Source organism: Rhinoraja longicauda, chromosome 19 (assembly GCF_053455715.1).
Source record: "Rhinoraja longicauda isolate Sanriku21f chromosome 19, sRhiLon1.1, whole genome shotgun sequence".
Taxonomy (NCBI): domain Eukaryota; kingdom Metazoa; phylum Chordata; class Chondrichthyes; order Rajiformes; family Arhynchobatidae; genus Rhinoraja; species Rhinoraja longicauda.
The window spans coordinates 12,365,685-12,379,073 of NC_135971.1; positions in this window are offsets into that span (position 1 = coordinate 12,365,685).

Here is a 13,389-nt window from a genome sequence, read left to right on the forward strand (position 1 = left end):
CACTCCCCTCCCCTATTCCCCTCCCCCCTCCCCTACCCCCTCCCTCCCCTCCCCTTCCCCACCCCCACTACCCTCCCCCCATTCCCCTCCCTCCACCCCAACTCCCCCCTCCCCCCTACTCCCCACATCCCTCCCTACCCCCAATCTCACCCTCCCTCCCCTTCCCACCCCACTCCATCCTTCCCCTCCACCCCCCTCCCCTCTCCCACCCCTCCCCTTCCCACACTCCCCTCCCCGTCCCGTCCCCCCCACTCCCCTCCCCCCACCCCAACTCCCCTCACCGCACCCCCACTCCCCCATCCCAACTCCCCTCCCCCCATTCCCCCACCCCCACTCCCCTCCCCCCATTCCCCCACTCCCCTCCGTAAACAAACGGGCGGGATTCAACGACTTTTCTTTTTACACAGAATCTTACAAATAAAAAATCTTTTAAAATTATTTAAGCCAATTTTTTTTTTTAATGACAAAACTTTAAACACACTTTTTTAAAAAGGGTGTTGTTTTTTAATTTAATCGGTGAAACAAAAGTGTTTTTTTAACGCCTTTTTTCAAAATGAGGAGGTATTTTTTCGGGTTTTTAGCGTTTTTTTCAATTGATAATTTTTAGAAAATCAAATAAATCTAATCCGTGAAATAAATTGTTCTTTAAATCAAAAGAAATGAGAAACCATCATCAGCAGTTCCTTCCTACGCTCCAGAGAGGCTAACCTGACCCGCTGAGTTACTCCAGCAGTTTGTGTCGGGACTGTTCTTTGTTTATTGAAAGGAGTTGCTCGTTTTCAGAGCAGCCGCAGAATGAGCTACAGGTGTCTCTCACACAACCTTCCCTGTTCTCATGTACAGGTAACTGTTTGCGGTGTTACTACTGCCCAGGATCAAGTGAGAGATGCGTGACCGAATCTGTTACATGCCCTGGCAAAGACGAGCAATGCTTTTTTGGGAACGGGACGGCTGGTAAGTAAGAACCAATTTGAGATGCACGCCTCTAGCTTAGCTTGGTTTAGAGATACAGCGCGGAAACATTCCCCCACCACCCTTTGTGTGAAAAGGTTACCCCGCCGATTCCTATTAAATCTCTTCCCCTTCACCTTAAACCTATGTTCTCTGGTCCTCGGTTTCCCTACTCTGGGCAAGAGACTGTGCATCTACCCGATCTATTCCTCTCATTATTTTATACACCTCTATAAGATCACCCCTCATCCTCCTGCGCTCCAAGGAATGGAGACCCAGTCTACTCAACCTGTCCCTGTAGCTCACACCCTCTAGTCCTGGCAAAGACGTAAAGACTGTACAATTCTGTGAATCAATAACTGATTTACTCATAGACACGTGAAAACTCAGTGGAATTCACACAGAGCGCGGCGGGTATATGGAACAAGCTGCCAGAGGAGGTTGTTGAGGCAGGGAATTTCCCAACGTTTAAGAAACAGTTAGACAGGTACATGGATAGGACAAGTTTGGGTGGTGGTGGGGGGGGGGGGGGGGGGGGATATAGACCAAGCGCAGGCAGGTGGGACGTGTCGCTGGGACATGTTGGCCGGGTGGGCAAGTTGGGCCGAAGGGGCTGTGTCCACGCTGTATCACTCTAAAATGGTACATGAACCATGAACACAGAAATTATTTAACTGTCCATTCTGTTTCTCCAGCTGGTGTAACGGTTTACAGCGCTGGATGTATTCCTCCTGCTGTTTGTGTTCAACAGGATGAGTCTGGAGAAGTTTCAGTCGCTATCCACTGTTGTAATACTGACCTCTGCAACGCGAGTGACCAAGTTAAATTATCTCTTGTGCTGTTCCCTGCTCTGGTGTCAGTCTGGTTTGCAATATTTATGTGAAGCAAATGCATAATAATAATGCACCGTGTAAATGTCCGGGTGCTGTATGTCGGAAGATCAGGGATGATGAGTCTTAACACTTGATTTCCAGGAGATGATCCGCTTAATCTAATAGATGTTCTGCAATTCCTCACATTTCGAATTCACTTTTTTTTGGTATTGATTTGAATTATGCTTTGTAGATGATTACATGCATACAGCTTTAGTAACTCCAACAGAAGGCAGTGGAGGCCAAGTGAATTGAAAATTTTAAGGCAGAGATAGATAGATTCTTGATTAGTGCGGGTGTCAGGGGTTGTGGGGAGACGGCAGGAGAATGGGGTTGGGAGGGAGAGATAGACCAGACACGATCGAATGGCGTAGTAGACTCGATGGGCCGAATGGCCTAATTCTGCTCCTATCACCTGCTGTATGACTTATGCCCTTATGACACTGGGTTGATCTCGGGAGGCTGGACAAGCATGTTACGCAGGCACCGCTTGGACAACCTCCTTCCAGTTGACGAAGCCCATGCTACTACACAATGCATGATATTTGCAACCTTTTAATAATTTGGATGATAATGAGAATCATATATAACTTGGAGCTTGTACCATTACTCTGTTCATCTGTTGCCGCATCTCAATAAAGTACTGATTTTCAAAAGAAAATGTGAGCGTATTCCTTTATTTCATAAGTTCCGGGACCAGGATTAAGCCACTCGGCCCATCGAGTCTACACCGCCATTCAATCATGGCTGATCTATCTCTCCCTCTCAACCCCATTCTCCACATAACCCCGGACGCCTGTACTGATCAAGAATCTGTGTGAAAGCCTCTCTCAAATTCTCCAAAGCAATTTCAGAAAACTGCCTGACAAGTGATCATTACTGCAATGTCAGTAATAGGTGCAGGAGGAGGCCATTTGGCCCTTAGAGCCAGCACCGCCATTCATTGTGATCATGGTTGATCGTCCACAATCAGTAGCCCGTGCCTGCCTTCTCCCCATATCTCTTGATTCCACTAGCCTCTAGAACTCTATCTAACTCTCTCTTAAATCCATCCAGTATTTTGGCTTCCACTGCCCTCCGTGGCAGAGAATTCCACAAATTCACAACTGTCTGGGTGAAACTGTTTTTTCTCACCCCAGTTTTAAATAGCCTCCCCTTTATTCTAAGACTGTGACCCCTGGTTCTGGACTCGCCCAACATTGGGAATTTTTTTCCTGCATCTAGATTGTCCAGTCCTTTTATAACTTTAGATGTTTCTATAAGATCCCCTCTCATCCTTCAGTACCCCGTTTCTTCTTTCTCCCCACACCCCCTGACTCCGCTATCCCTCAGAGCTCTATCTAGCTCTCTCTTAAACGCGTTGCTGCCTCACAGCGCCAGAGACCCGGGTTCCATGCTAGCCTCGTGTGCCGTCTCTGCGGATGTGGCCTGACCACATCCAGTGCTTTGTCGGGGGAGCCTTGTTACCAGCAGCAGCATTTCTTGTATCTACTTGCTCGATTGCTCCTCTCCCGAGTCGCTGTTGTTCTTCAGAAATTCATCCTTTATCTTCCCTCCCGTTACCTCTAGAAGACCCTCCCTTTTGTCAAAACCACAGGGGGATTTTCAATCAAGGCTCAGAGAGCTGTCGTAACTCAGCGAGTCAGGCAGCAGCTCTGGAGAACACGGACTGGTGACGTTTCCAGCTGGGACCCTTCTTCAGATTTCAGGGAGTTTGAAAGACTTCTGATCGAATTTTTTTCCTGTTCCCTCTCTTGCCTTCGAAGCTCAGCTGCTCAAATCCAAAGATGAATTGCCTTTTGGTCCTGGTCGCTGGTCTCATTCTCCGCGCCCCTAGAAACATAGAAACATAGAAAATATGTGCAGGAGGAGGCCATTTGGCCCTTCGAGCCAGCACCGCCGTTCATTGTGATCATGTTTGATCGTCCACAATCAGTACCCCGTGCCTGCCTTCTCCCCATATCTCTTGATTCCACTAGCCCCTAGAACTCTATCTAACTCTCTCTTAAATCCATCCAGTGATTTGGCTTCCACTGCCCTCCGTGGCAGAGAATTCCACAAATTCACAACTGTCTGGTTAAAACAGTTCTTCCTCACCCCAGTTTTAAATGACCTCCCCTTTATTCTAAGACTGTGGCCCCTGGTTCTGGACTCGCACAACATTGGGAACATTTTTCTTGCATCTAGCTTGTCCAGTCCTTTTATAATTTTAGATGTTTCTATAAGATCCCCTCTCATCCTTCTAAACTCCAGTGAATACAAGCCCAGTCTTTTCAATCTTTCCTCATATGTCAATCCCGCCATCCCAGGGATCAATCTCGTGAACCTACGCTGCACTGCCTCAATTACAAGGATGTCTTTCCTCAAATTAGGAGAGCAAAACTGTACACCATACTCCAGATGTGGTCTTACCAGGGCCCTATACAACTGTAGAATAACCTCTTTACTCCCATACTGAAATCCTCTCGTTATGAGGGCCAACGTGCCTTTAGCTTTCTTCACTGCCTGCTGCATCTGCACGCCAATTTTCAGTGACTGGTGTACAAGGACACCCTGTTCTCGCTGGACCTCCCCCTTACCTAACCTAACTCTATTGAGATAATAATCTGCCTCCTTGTTTCTGCCGCCAAAGTGGATAACCTCACATTTATCTATATTATACTGCATCTGCCACGCATCTGCCCACTAACTCAACCTGTCCAGGTCACCCTGCAATCTCCTAACATCCTCTTCGCAGTACATACTGCCACCCAGCTTTGTGTCATCGTCAAACATGCTAGTGTTGCTTCTAATTCCCTCTTCCAAATCATTAATATATATGGTAAACAGTTGTGGCCCCAACACCGAGCCTTGCGGCACTCCACTCGCCACTGCCTGTAATTATGAAAACGACTCGTTTACTCCTATTTTTTGCTTCCTGTCTGCCAACCAATTCTCTATCCATGTAAACACCCTACCCCCAATACCATGTGCTCTAATTTTAGTTACCAAGCTCCCGTGCAGGACCTTATCAAAGGCTTTCTGAAAGTCTAGATACACTACATCCACTGGCTCCCCTTCATCCATTTTACTTGTCACGTCCTCAAAAAATTCCAGAAGATTAGTCAAGCATAATTTCCCTTTCACCAATGCGTTCACTATTTCCAGAGCCACCTCCCCGATTACCCTGGGATGTAGACCATCAGGCCCTGGGGGATTTATCAACCTTCAGTCCTATCAGTCTACCCAATACAATTTCTCGCCTAATGAAAATTTATTTCAGTTCCTCTACCCACCTAGATCCACTGATCTCCAGTACATCTGGGAGATTGTTTGTGTCTTTCTTAGTGAAGACAGATCCGAAGTACCTGTTCAACTCTTCTGCCATTTCCTTGTTACCCATAATAATTTTACCCGTGTCTGCCTTCAAGGGACCCACATTTGAATTTGCTACTCTTTTTGTCTGCTTAACCTGCTTAAGGACAACCTCCTTCCAGTTGACGAAGCCCATGCTAATACACAATGCTTGATATTTGCAATCTTTTAATAATTTGGATGATAATAATAATCATATAACTTGGAGCTTGTACCATTACTCTGTTCATCTGTTGCCGCATCTCAATAAAGTACTGATTTTCAAAGTAAAATGTGAGCGTATTCCTTTCTTTCATAAGTTCAAGGATCAGGATTAAGCCATTCGGCCCATCGAGTCTACTCCGCCATTCAATCATGGCTGATCTATCTCTCCCTCTCAACCCCATTCTCCACATAACCCCGGACGCCTGTACTGGTCAAGAATCTGTGTCAAAGCCTCTCTCAAATTCTCCAAAGCAATTTCAGAAAACTGCCTCACATGTGATCATTACTGCACTGGAATCAATGGTGGCGCACCGGTAGAGACAATAGACAATAGACAATAGGTGCAGGAGTTGGCCATTCGGGGCCAGCACCGCCATTCAATGTGATCATGGCTGATCATTCTCAATCAGTACCCCGTTCCTGCCTTCTCCCCATCCCCCCTGACTCCGCTATCCTTAAGAGCTCTATCCAGCTCTCTCTTGAATGCCTTGCTGCGTCACAGCGCCAGAGACCCAGTTTCCATGCTGGCCTCGTGTGCCGTCTCTACGGATGATGCCTGACCACATCCAGTGCTTTGTCGGGGAGGCTTGTTACCAGCAGCAGCATTTCTTGTATCTACTTGCTCGATTTCTCCCCTCCAGAGTCGCTGTTATCATCAGCAATTCGTCCTTTAGCTTGCCTCCTCCCTCTACCTCTAGAAGACCCTCCCATTTGTCAAAACCACAGGGGGATTTTCAATAAAGGCGCAGAGAGCTTGCGTAACTCAGCGAGTCGGGCAGCAGCTCTGGAGAACACGGACTGGTGACGTTTCCAGCTGGGACCCTTCTTCATATATCAGGGAGTTTGAAAGACTTGTGTTCGAATTTTTTCCTGTTCTCTCTCTTGCCTTCGAAGCTCAGCTGCTCAAATCCAAAGATGAATTGCCTTTTGGTCCTGGTCGCTGGTCTCATTCTCAGCGCCCCTCTGGGTAAGAAAATCAAAACTATTTTGTTGTCCTGCAGTTTAACTGCGGAAAGGCATTTTAGATTCTCAAGTGGGATCGGAATTCTAGGTGAAACATTTAGCCTATGTGTTTGTTAACATGTAGGGAGTTTCTTACTGAATATAATAATAACAAAATAATAATAATAATAATAATAATAATAATAATAATAATAATAATAATAATAATAATAATAATAATAATAATAATAATAATAATAATAATAATAATAATAATAATAATAATAATAATAATAATAATAATAATAATAATAATAATAATAATAATAATAATAATAATAATAATAATAATAATAATAATAATAATAATATATTTCTTTATTAGTCCCACACCGGGGAAATTTACAGTGTTACAGCAGCAAAGTGGATAGCAAGAGATCATTCATTAGAAATAAAATAAAGATAAAAGGATAAATTGTCATCAGTTTACTGTGTATTCCATAACTGTTACTGCCATTCCTGACCAGCTTGGCGAGTCTCTTCCCTTCCGCCGCTGAGATGCTGCTGCTCCAGCAGACCACTCCATAGAAGATGGCCGATGCCACCACCGTGTGGTAGAAAGTCCTCAGGTGCGCCCCCTGCACTCCAAAGGACCCGAATCTCCTCAGCAGGAACAGTCTGCTCTGGCCCTTTTTGTAGAGCGCATCGGTGTTTCCGATCCAGTCCAATTTATGGAGTTAGTTATTGTCAAGTCAAGAGAGTTTTATTTTTGTACTAGACTGAGGTAGACGCGTTGGGTTCAAATCTCTCCCGGGGGCAACCCTCCCCCAACTGACGAAGCCCGTTGCCGGGCGGGGAGTGTCTCCCCGGGCCGTGAGCGGGGAAGGGGAGAGGGGGCCACTCACCTCGGCCCCGTGTGGCCAGCACTGCAGCCAGAGCGAGCCGTGGACCAAAGCCTCTCCTGCATCGGTAAACACCCTCCCCACCCCCACTCCCCTGCCCCACTCCCCTCCACCCACCCCCACTCCCCTCCACGCCTCCCCCCACCCCCACTCCCCTCCCCGCATTTCCACTCCCCCATTCCCCTCCCCCCACTCGCACCCACTCCCATCCCCCCACGCTCACTCCCCTCACCACCACTCCCCTCTCGGTATTTCCCCTCCCCCCCACTCCCCTCCCCATTCCCCTCCCCCACCCCCAATCCCCCACTCCCCCTCACCCCCACTCCCCTCCCCCCATTCCCCACCCACTCCCATCCCCCCACGCTCACTCCCCTCCCCCCATCACCCCCACCCCACTCCCCCCACTCCCATCCCCCCACGCTCACTCCCCTCACCCCCACTCCCCTCTCCGCATTTCCCCTCCCCACACTCCCCTCCCCCATTCCCCTCCCCCCACGCCCACTCCCACTCCCCTCACCCCCACTCCCCTCCCCCCATTCCCCACCCACTCCCTCACTCCCCTCCATTAATAAACGAGTGGGATTGAACAACTTTTTTTTAACAGAATGTTTCAAATAAAAAAGTTTTAAAATTATATTGAAGTCGATATTTTTTTAAATGTGAAAACTTTAAATATACGGGTATTTAAGGGCGTTGTTTTAAAAAAATCAATTTGGTGAGTCAAAAGTGTTTTTTTAACTGCTTTTTTTAATGAGGAAGCAATTTTTGTGGGTTTTTTTGTGGTTTTTATAAACTGATTATTAAAAAAAATCGAATAAATCTAATCCGTGAAATAAATGCAGGATATGCTAGATGGAGGAAACATGTTCGCAATGTTGGGCGAGTCCAGAACCAGGGGCTACAGTCTAAGAATAAAGGGGAGGCCATTTAAAACTGAGGTGAGAAGAAACTTTTTTACCCAGAGATTTGTGGAATTCTCTGCCACAGAGGGCAGTGGAGGCCAATTCACTGGATGAATTTAAGAGAGAGTTAGATAGAGCTCTAGGGGCTAGTGGAATCAAGGGATATGGGGAGAAGGCAGGCACGGGTTACTGATTGTGGACGATCAGCCATGATCACAATGAATGGCGGTTCTGGCTCGATGGGCCGAATGGCCTCCTCCTGCATCTATTTTCTATGTTTCTAAATTGTTATTTCTTTAAATCAAAAGAAATGAGAAAAAATCTTTTATCAGTAGGAAGTGCGGGAGACCGGACCAATAGACAAAAGACAATAGGTGCAGGAGGAGGCCATTCGGCCCTTCGAGCCAGCACCACCATTCAATGTGATAATGGCTGATCATTCTCAATCAGTACCCCGTTCCTGCCTTCTTCCCATACCCCCTGAGTCCGCTATCCTTAAGAGCTCTATCTAGCTCTCTCTTGGATGCATTCAGAGAATTGGCCTCCACTGCCTTCTGAGGCAGAGAATTCCACAGATTTACAACTCTCTGGCTGAAAAAGTTTTTCTTCATCTTCGTTGTAAATGGCCTACCCCTTATTCTTAAACCGTGGCCGCTGGTTCTGGACTCCCCCAACATTGGGAACATGTTTCCTGCCTCTAAGGTGTCCAACCCGTTAATAATCTTATGTGTTTCGATAAGATCCCCTCTCATCCTTCTAAATTCCACTGTATACAAGCCTAGTCGCTCCAGTCCTTCAACATCCAATCGGGCGTCGAGCGCCAACGAAGGACTTTTTTAAAACAATCTTTAAAATAAATCTTTTTTTTTCTTATTTAAGCTTTTTTTTTTTAAATGAAAGAACCGTGAACAAACGGGCGGTATTGGATGACTTTTTGTTTAGACAGAACCTTTCAAATAAAATAATAATTTAAAAATATTTAAGCAAATTCTTTTTTTATACGAGAAAACTTTAAGCAAACGGGGTTTTTAAAGGGCGTTGTTTTTTAAATCTATTTAGTGAAAGAAAAGTGTTTTTAACGCCTATTTTTTAAAATCAGAAAGGTTTTTTTCAGGTTTTTTAGCGGTCTTTTATAATTGATAATTTTTTAAAAATCGAATAAATCTAATCCGTGAAATAAATCGTTCTTTAAATCAAAAGAAATGAGAAACCATCATCAGCAGTTCCGTCCTACACACATACACGCGCACACACGCGCACACACGCGCACACACGCACACTAACGCACACATGCACACACACACGCGCCCACACATATGTACACACACACACACCCATATGTAGACACACGCACACACACACACATATGTAGACACACACGCACACACACACGCGCACACACACACGCACACACACACGCATACACACACATATGTACACACACCCGCACACACACACACACCCGCACACACACACACACATATACACATATAAAACAAACAATAACAGTGCAAAAAGGCAAAACTATAAGTGTGTACATAGTTTAGATGCTACTTTGGCAGTGTTTAGGATAGTGCTGGTCGCTGGTCGCTGGTCGGCACGGACTCGTTGGGCCGAATGGCCTGTGTTTACGTGCTATAAACATCAGAGGGCTCTATCGTGCTGATGTGCAGGAAAGAACTGCAGGTGTCTACACCGAAAATAGACACAAAATGCTGGAGTAACTCAGCGGGACTGGCAGCTCGGTGAAAACGAGTTACAGACAACGAGACTCAACAAGGCGACTTTCAAGCCAGTACAACCACTCGGATGGGCGAGGGTCTCGACCAAAACATCACCTCTACCTCTTCTCCAGAGAGGCTAGCCTGACCCGCTGAGGTACTCCAGCAGTTCGTGTCGGGACTGTTCTATGTTTATTGAAAGGAGTTGCTCGTTTTCAGAGCAGCCGCAGAATGAGCTACAGGTGTCTCTCACACAACCTTCCCTGTTCTCATGTACAGGTAACTGTTTGCGGTGTTACTACTGCCCAGGATCAAGTGAGAGATGCGTGACCGAATCTGTTACATGCCCTGGCAAAGACGAGCAATGCTTTTTTGGGGTTGGGACGGTTGGTAAGTAAGAACCAATTTGAGATGCACACCTCTAGCTTAGCTTGGTTTAGAGATACAGCGCGGAAATATTCCCCCACCACCCTTTGTGTGAAAAGGTTACCCCCGCCGATTCCTATTAAATCTTTTCCCCTTCACCTTAAACCTATGTCATCTGGTTCTCGAATCTACTCTGGGCAAGAGACTCTGTGCATCTACCCAATCCATTCCTCTCATGATTTTATAGTGGAATAGGTCACCCCTCATCCTCCTGCGCTCCAAGGAAAGGAGAACCAATCTACTCAACATCTCCCTGTAGCTCACACCCTCTAGTCCTGGCAAAGATGTAAAGACTGTACAATTCTGTGAATCAATAGCTGATTTACTCATAGACATGTGAAAACTCAGTGGCATTCACACAGAGCGCGGCTGGTATATGGAACATGCTGCCAGAGGAGGTAGTTGAGGCAGGGACTTTCCCAACATTTAAGAAACAGTTGGACAGGTACATGGATAGGACATGTTTGGGTGGTGGGGGAGGGGGGGGATATAGACCAAGCGCAGGCAGGTGGCACTAGTGTCGTTGGGACATGTTGGCCGGGTGGGCAAGTTGGGCCGAAGGGCCTGTTTCCACGCTGTATCACTCTAAAATGGTACATGAACAATGAACACAGAAATTATTTAACTGTCCATTCTATTTCTCCAGGTGGCGTAACGGGTTACAGCGCTGGATGTATTGATCCTGCTGCTTGTGGTCGACAGCAAGAGTGTGGAGGAGTTTCAGTCTCTTTCCACTGTTGTAATACTAACCTCTGCAACGCGAGTGACCAAGTTAAATTATCTCTTGTGCTGTTCCCTGCTCTGGTGTCAGTCTGGTTTGCAATATTTATGTGAAGCAAATGCACAATAATAATGCACAGTGTAAACGTCCGGGTGCTGTATGTCGGAAGATGAGGGATGATGAGTCTTAACACTTGATTTCCAGGAGATCAGCTGCTTAATCTAATAGATGTTCTGTAATTCCTCACATTTCGAATTCACTTTTATTTGGTATTGATTTGAATTATGCTTTGTAGATGATTACATGCATACAGCTTTAGTAACTCCAACAGAAGGCAGTGGAGTCCAAGTGAATTGAAAATTTTAAGGCAGAGATAGATAGATTCTTGATTAGTGCGGGTGTCAGGGGTTGTGGGGAGACGGCAGGAGAATGGGGTTGGGAGGGAGAGATAGATCAGCCATGATTCAATGACGGAGTAGAATCGATGGGCCGAATGGCCTAATTCTGCTCCTATCACCTGCTGTGTGACTTATGCCCTTATGACACTGGGTTGATCTCGGGAGGCTGGACAAGCATGTTACGCTGGCACCGCTTGGACAACCTCCTTCCAGTTGACGAAGCCCATGCTAATACAGAATGCTTGATATTTGCAACCTTTTAATAATTTGGATGATAATGATAATCATATATAACTTGGAGCTTGTACCATTACTCTGTTCATCTGTTGCCGCATCTCAATAAAGTACTGATTTTCAAAAGAAAATGTGAGCGTATTCCTTTCTTTCATAAGTTCCGGGACCAGGATTAAGCCATTCGGCCCATCGAGTCTACTCCGCCATTCAATCATGGCTGATCTATCTCTCCCTCTCAACCCCATTCTCCACATAACCCCGGACGCTTGTACTGATCAAGAATCTGTGTCAAAGCCTCTCTCAAATTCTCCAAAGCAAACTGCCTCACAAGTGATCATTACTGCACTGGCATCAATGGTGGCGCACCGGTAGAGACAATAGACAATAGACAATAGGTGCAAGAGTAGGCCATTCGGAGCCAGCACCGCCATTCAATGTGATCATGGCTGATCATTCTCAATCAGTACCCCGGTCCTGCCTTCTCCCCGTACCCCCTGACTCCGCTATCCCTCAGAGCTCTATCTAGCTCTCTCTTGAATGCGTTGCTGCCTCACAGCGCCAGAGACCCGGGTTCCATGCTAGCCTCGTGTGCCGTCTCTGCGGATGTGGCCTGACCACATCCAGTGCTTTGTCGGGGGAGCCTTGTTACCAGCAGCAGCATTTCTTGTATCTACTTGCTCGATTGCTCCTCTCCCGAGTCGCTGTTGTTCTTCAGAAATCCATCCTTTATCTTGCCTCCCGTTACCTCTAGAAGACCCTCCCATTTGTCAAAACCACAGGGGGATTTTCAATCAAGGCTCAGAGAGCTGGCGTAACTCAGCGAGTCAGGCAGCAGCTCTGGAGAACATGGACTGGTGACGTTTCCAGCTGGGACTCTTCTTCAGATTTCAGGGAGTTTGAAAGACTTCTAATCGAAATTTTTTCCTGTTCCCTCTCTTGCCTTCGAAGCTCAGCTGCTCAAATCCAAAGATGAATTGCCTTTTGGTCCTGGTCGCTGGTCTCATTCTCCGCGCCCCTAGAAACATAGAAACATAGAAAATATGTGCAGGAGGAGGCCATTTGGCCCTTCGAGCCAGCACCGCCATTCATTGTGATCATGGTTGATCGTCCACAATCAGTACCCCGTGCCTGCCTTCTCCCCATATCTGTTGATTCCACTAGCCCCTAGAACTCTATCTAACTCTCTCTTAAATCCATCCAGTGATTTGGCTTCCACTGCCGTCTGTGGCAGAGAATTCCACAAATTCACAACTGTCTGGTTAAAACAGTTCTTTCTCACCCCAGTTTTAAATGACCTCCCCTTTATTCTAAGACTGTGGTCCCTGGTTCTGGACTCGCACAACATTGGGAACATTTTTCTTGCATCTAGCTTGTCCAGTCCTTTTATAATTTTAGATGTTTCTATAAGATCCCCTCTCATCCTTCTAAACTCCAGTGAATACAAGCCCAGTCTTTTCAATCTTTCCTCATATGTCAATCCCGCCATCCCAGGGATCAATCTCGTGAACCTACGCTGCACTGCCTCAATTACAAGGATGTCTTTCCTCAAATTAGGAGAGCAAAACTGTACACCATACTCCAGATGTGGTCTTACCAGGGCCCTATACAACTGTAGAATAACCTCTTTACTCCCATACTGAAATCCTCTCGTTATGAGGGCCAACGTGCCTTTAGCTTTCTTCACTGCCTGCTGTATCTGCACGCCAATTTTCAGTGACTGGTGTACAAGGACACCCTGGTCTCGCTGGACCTCCCCCTTACC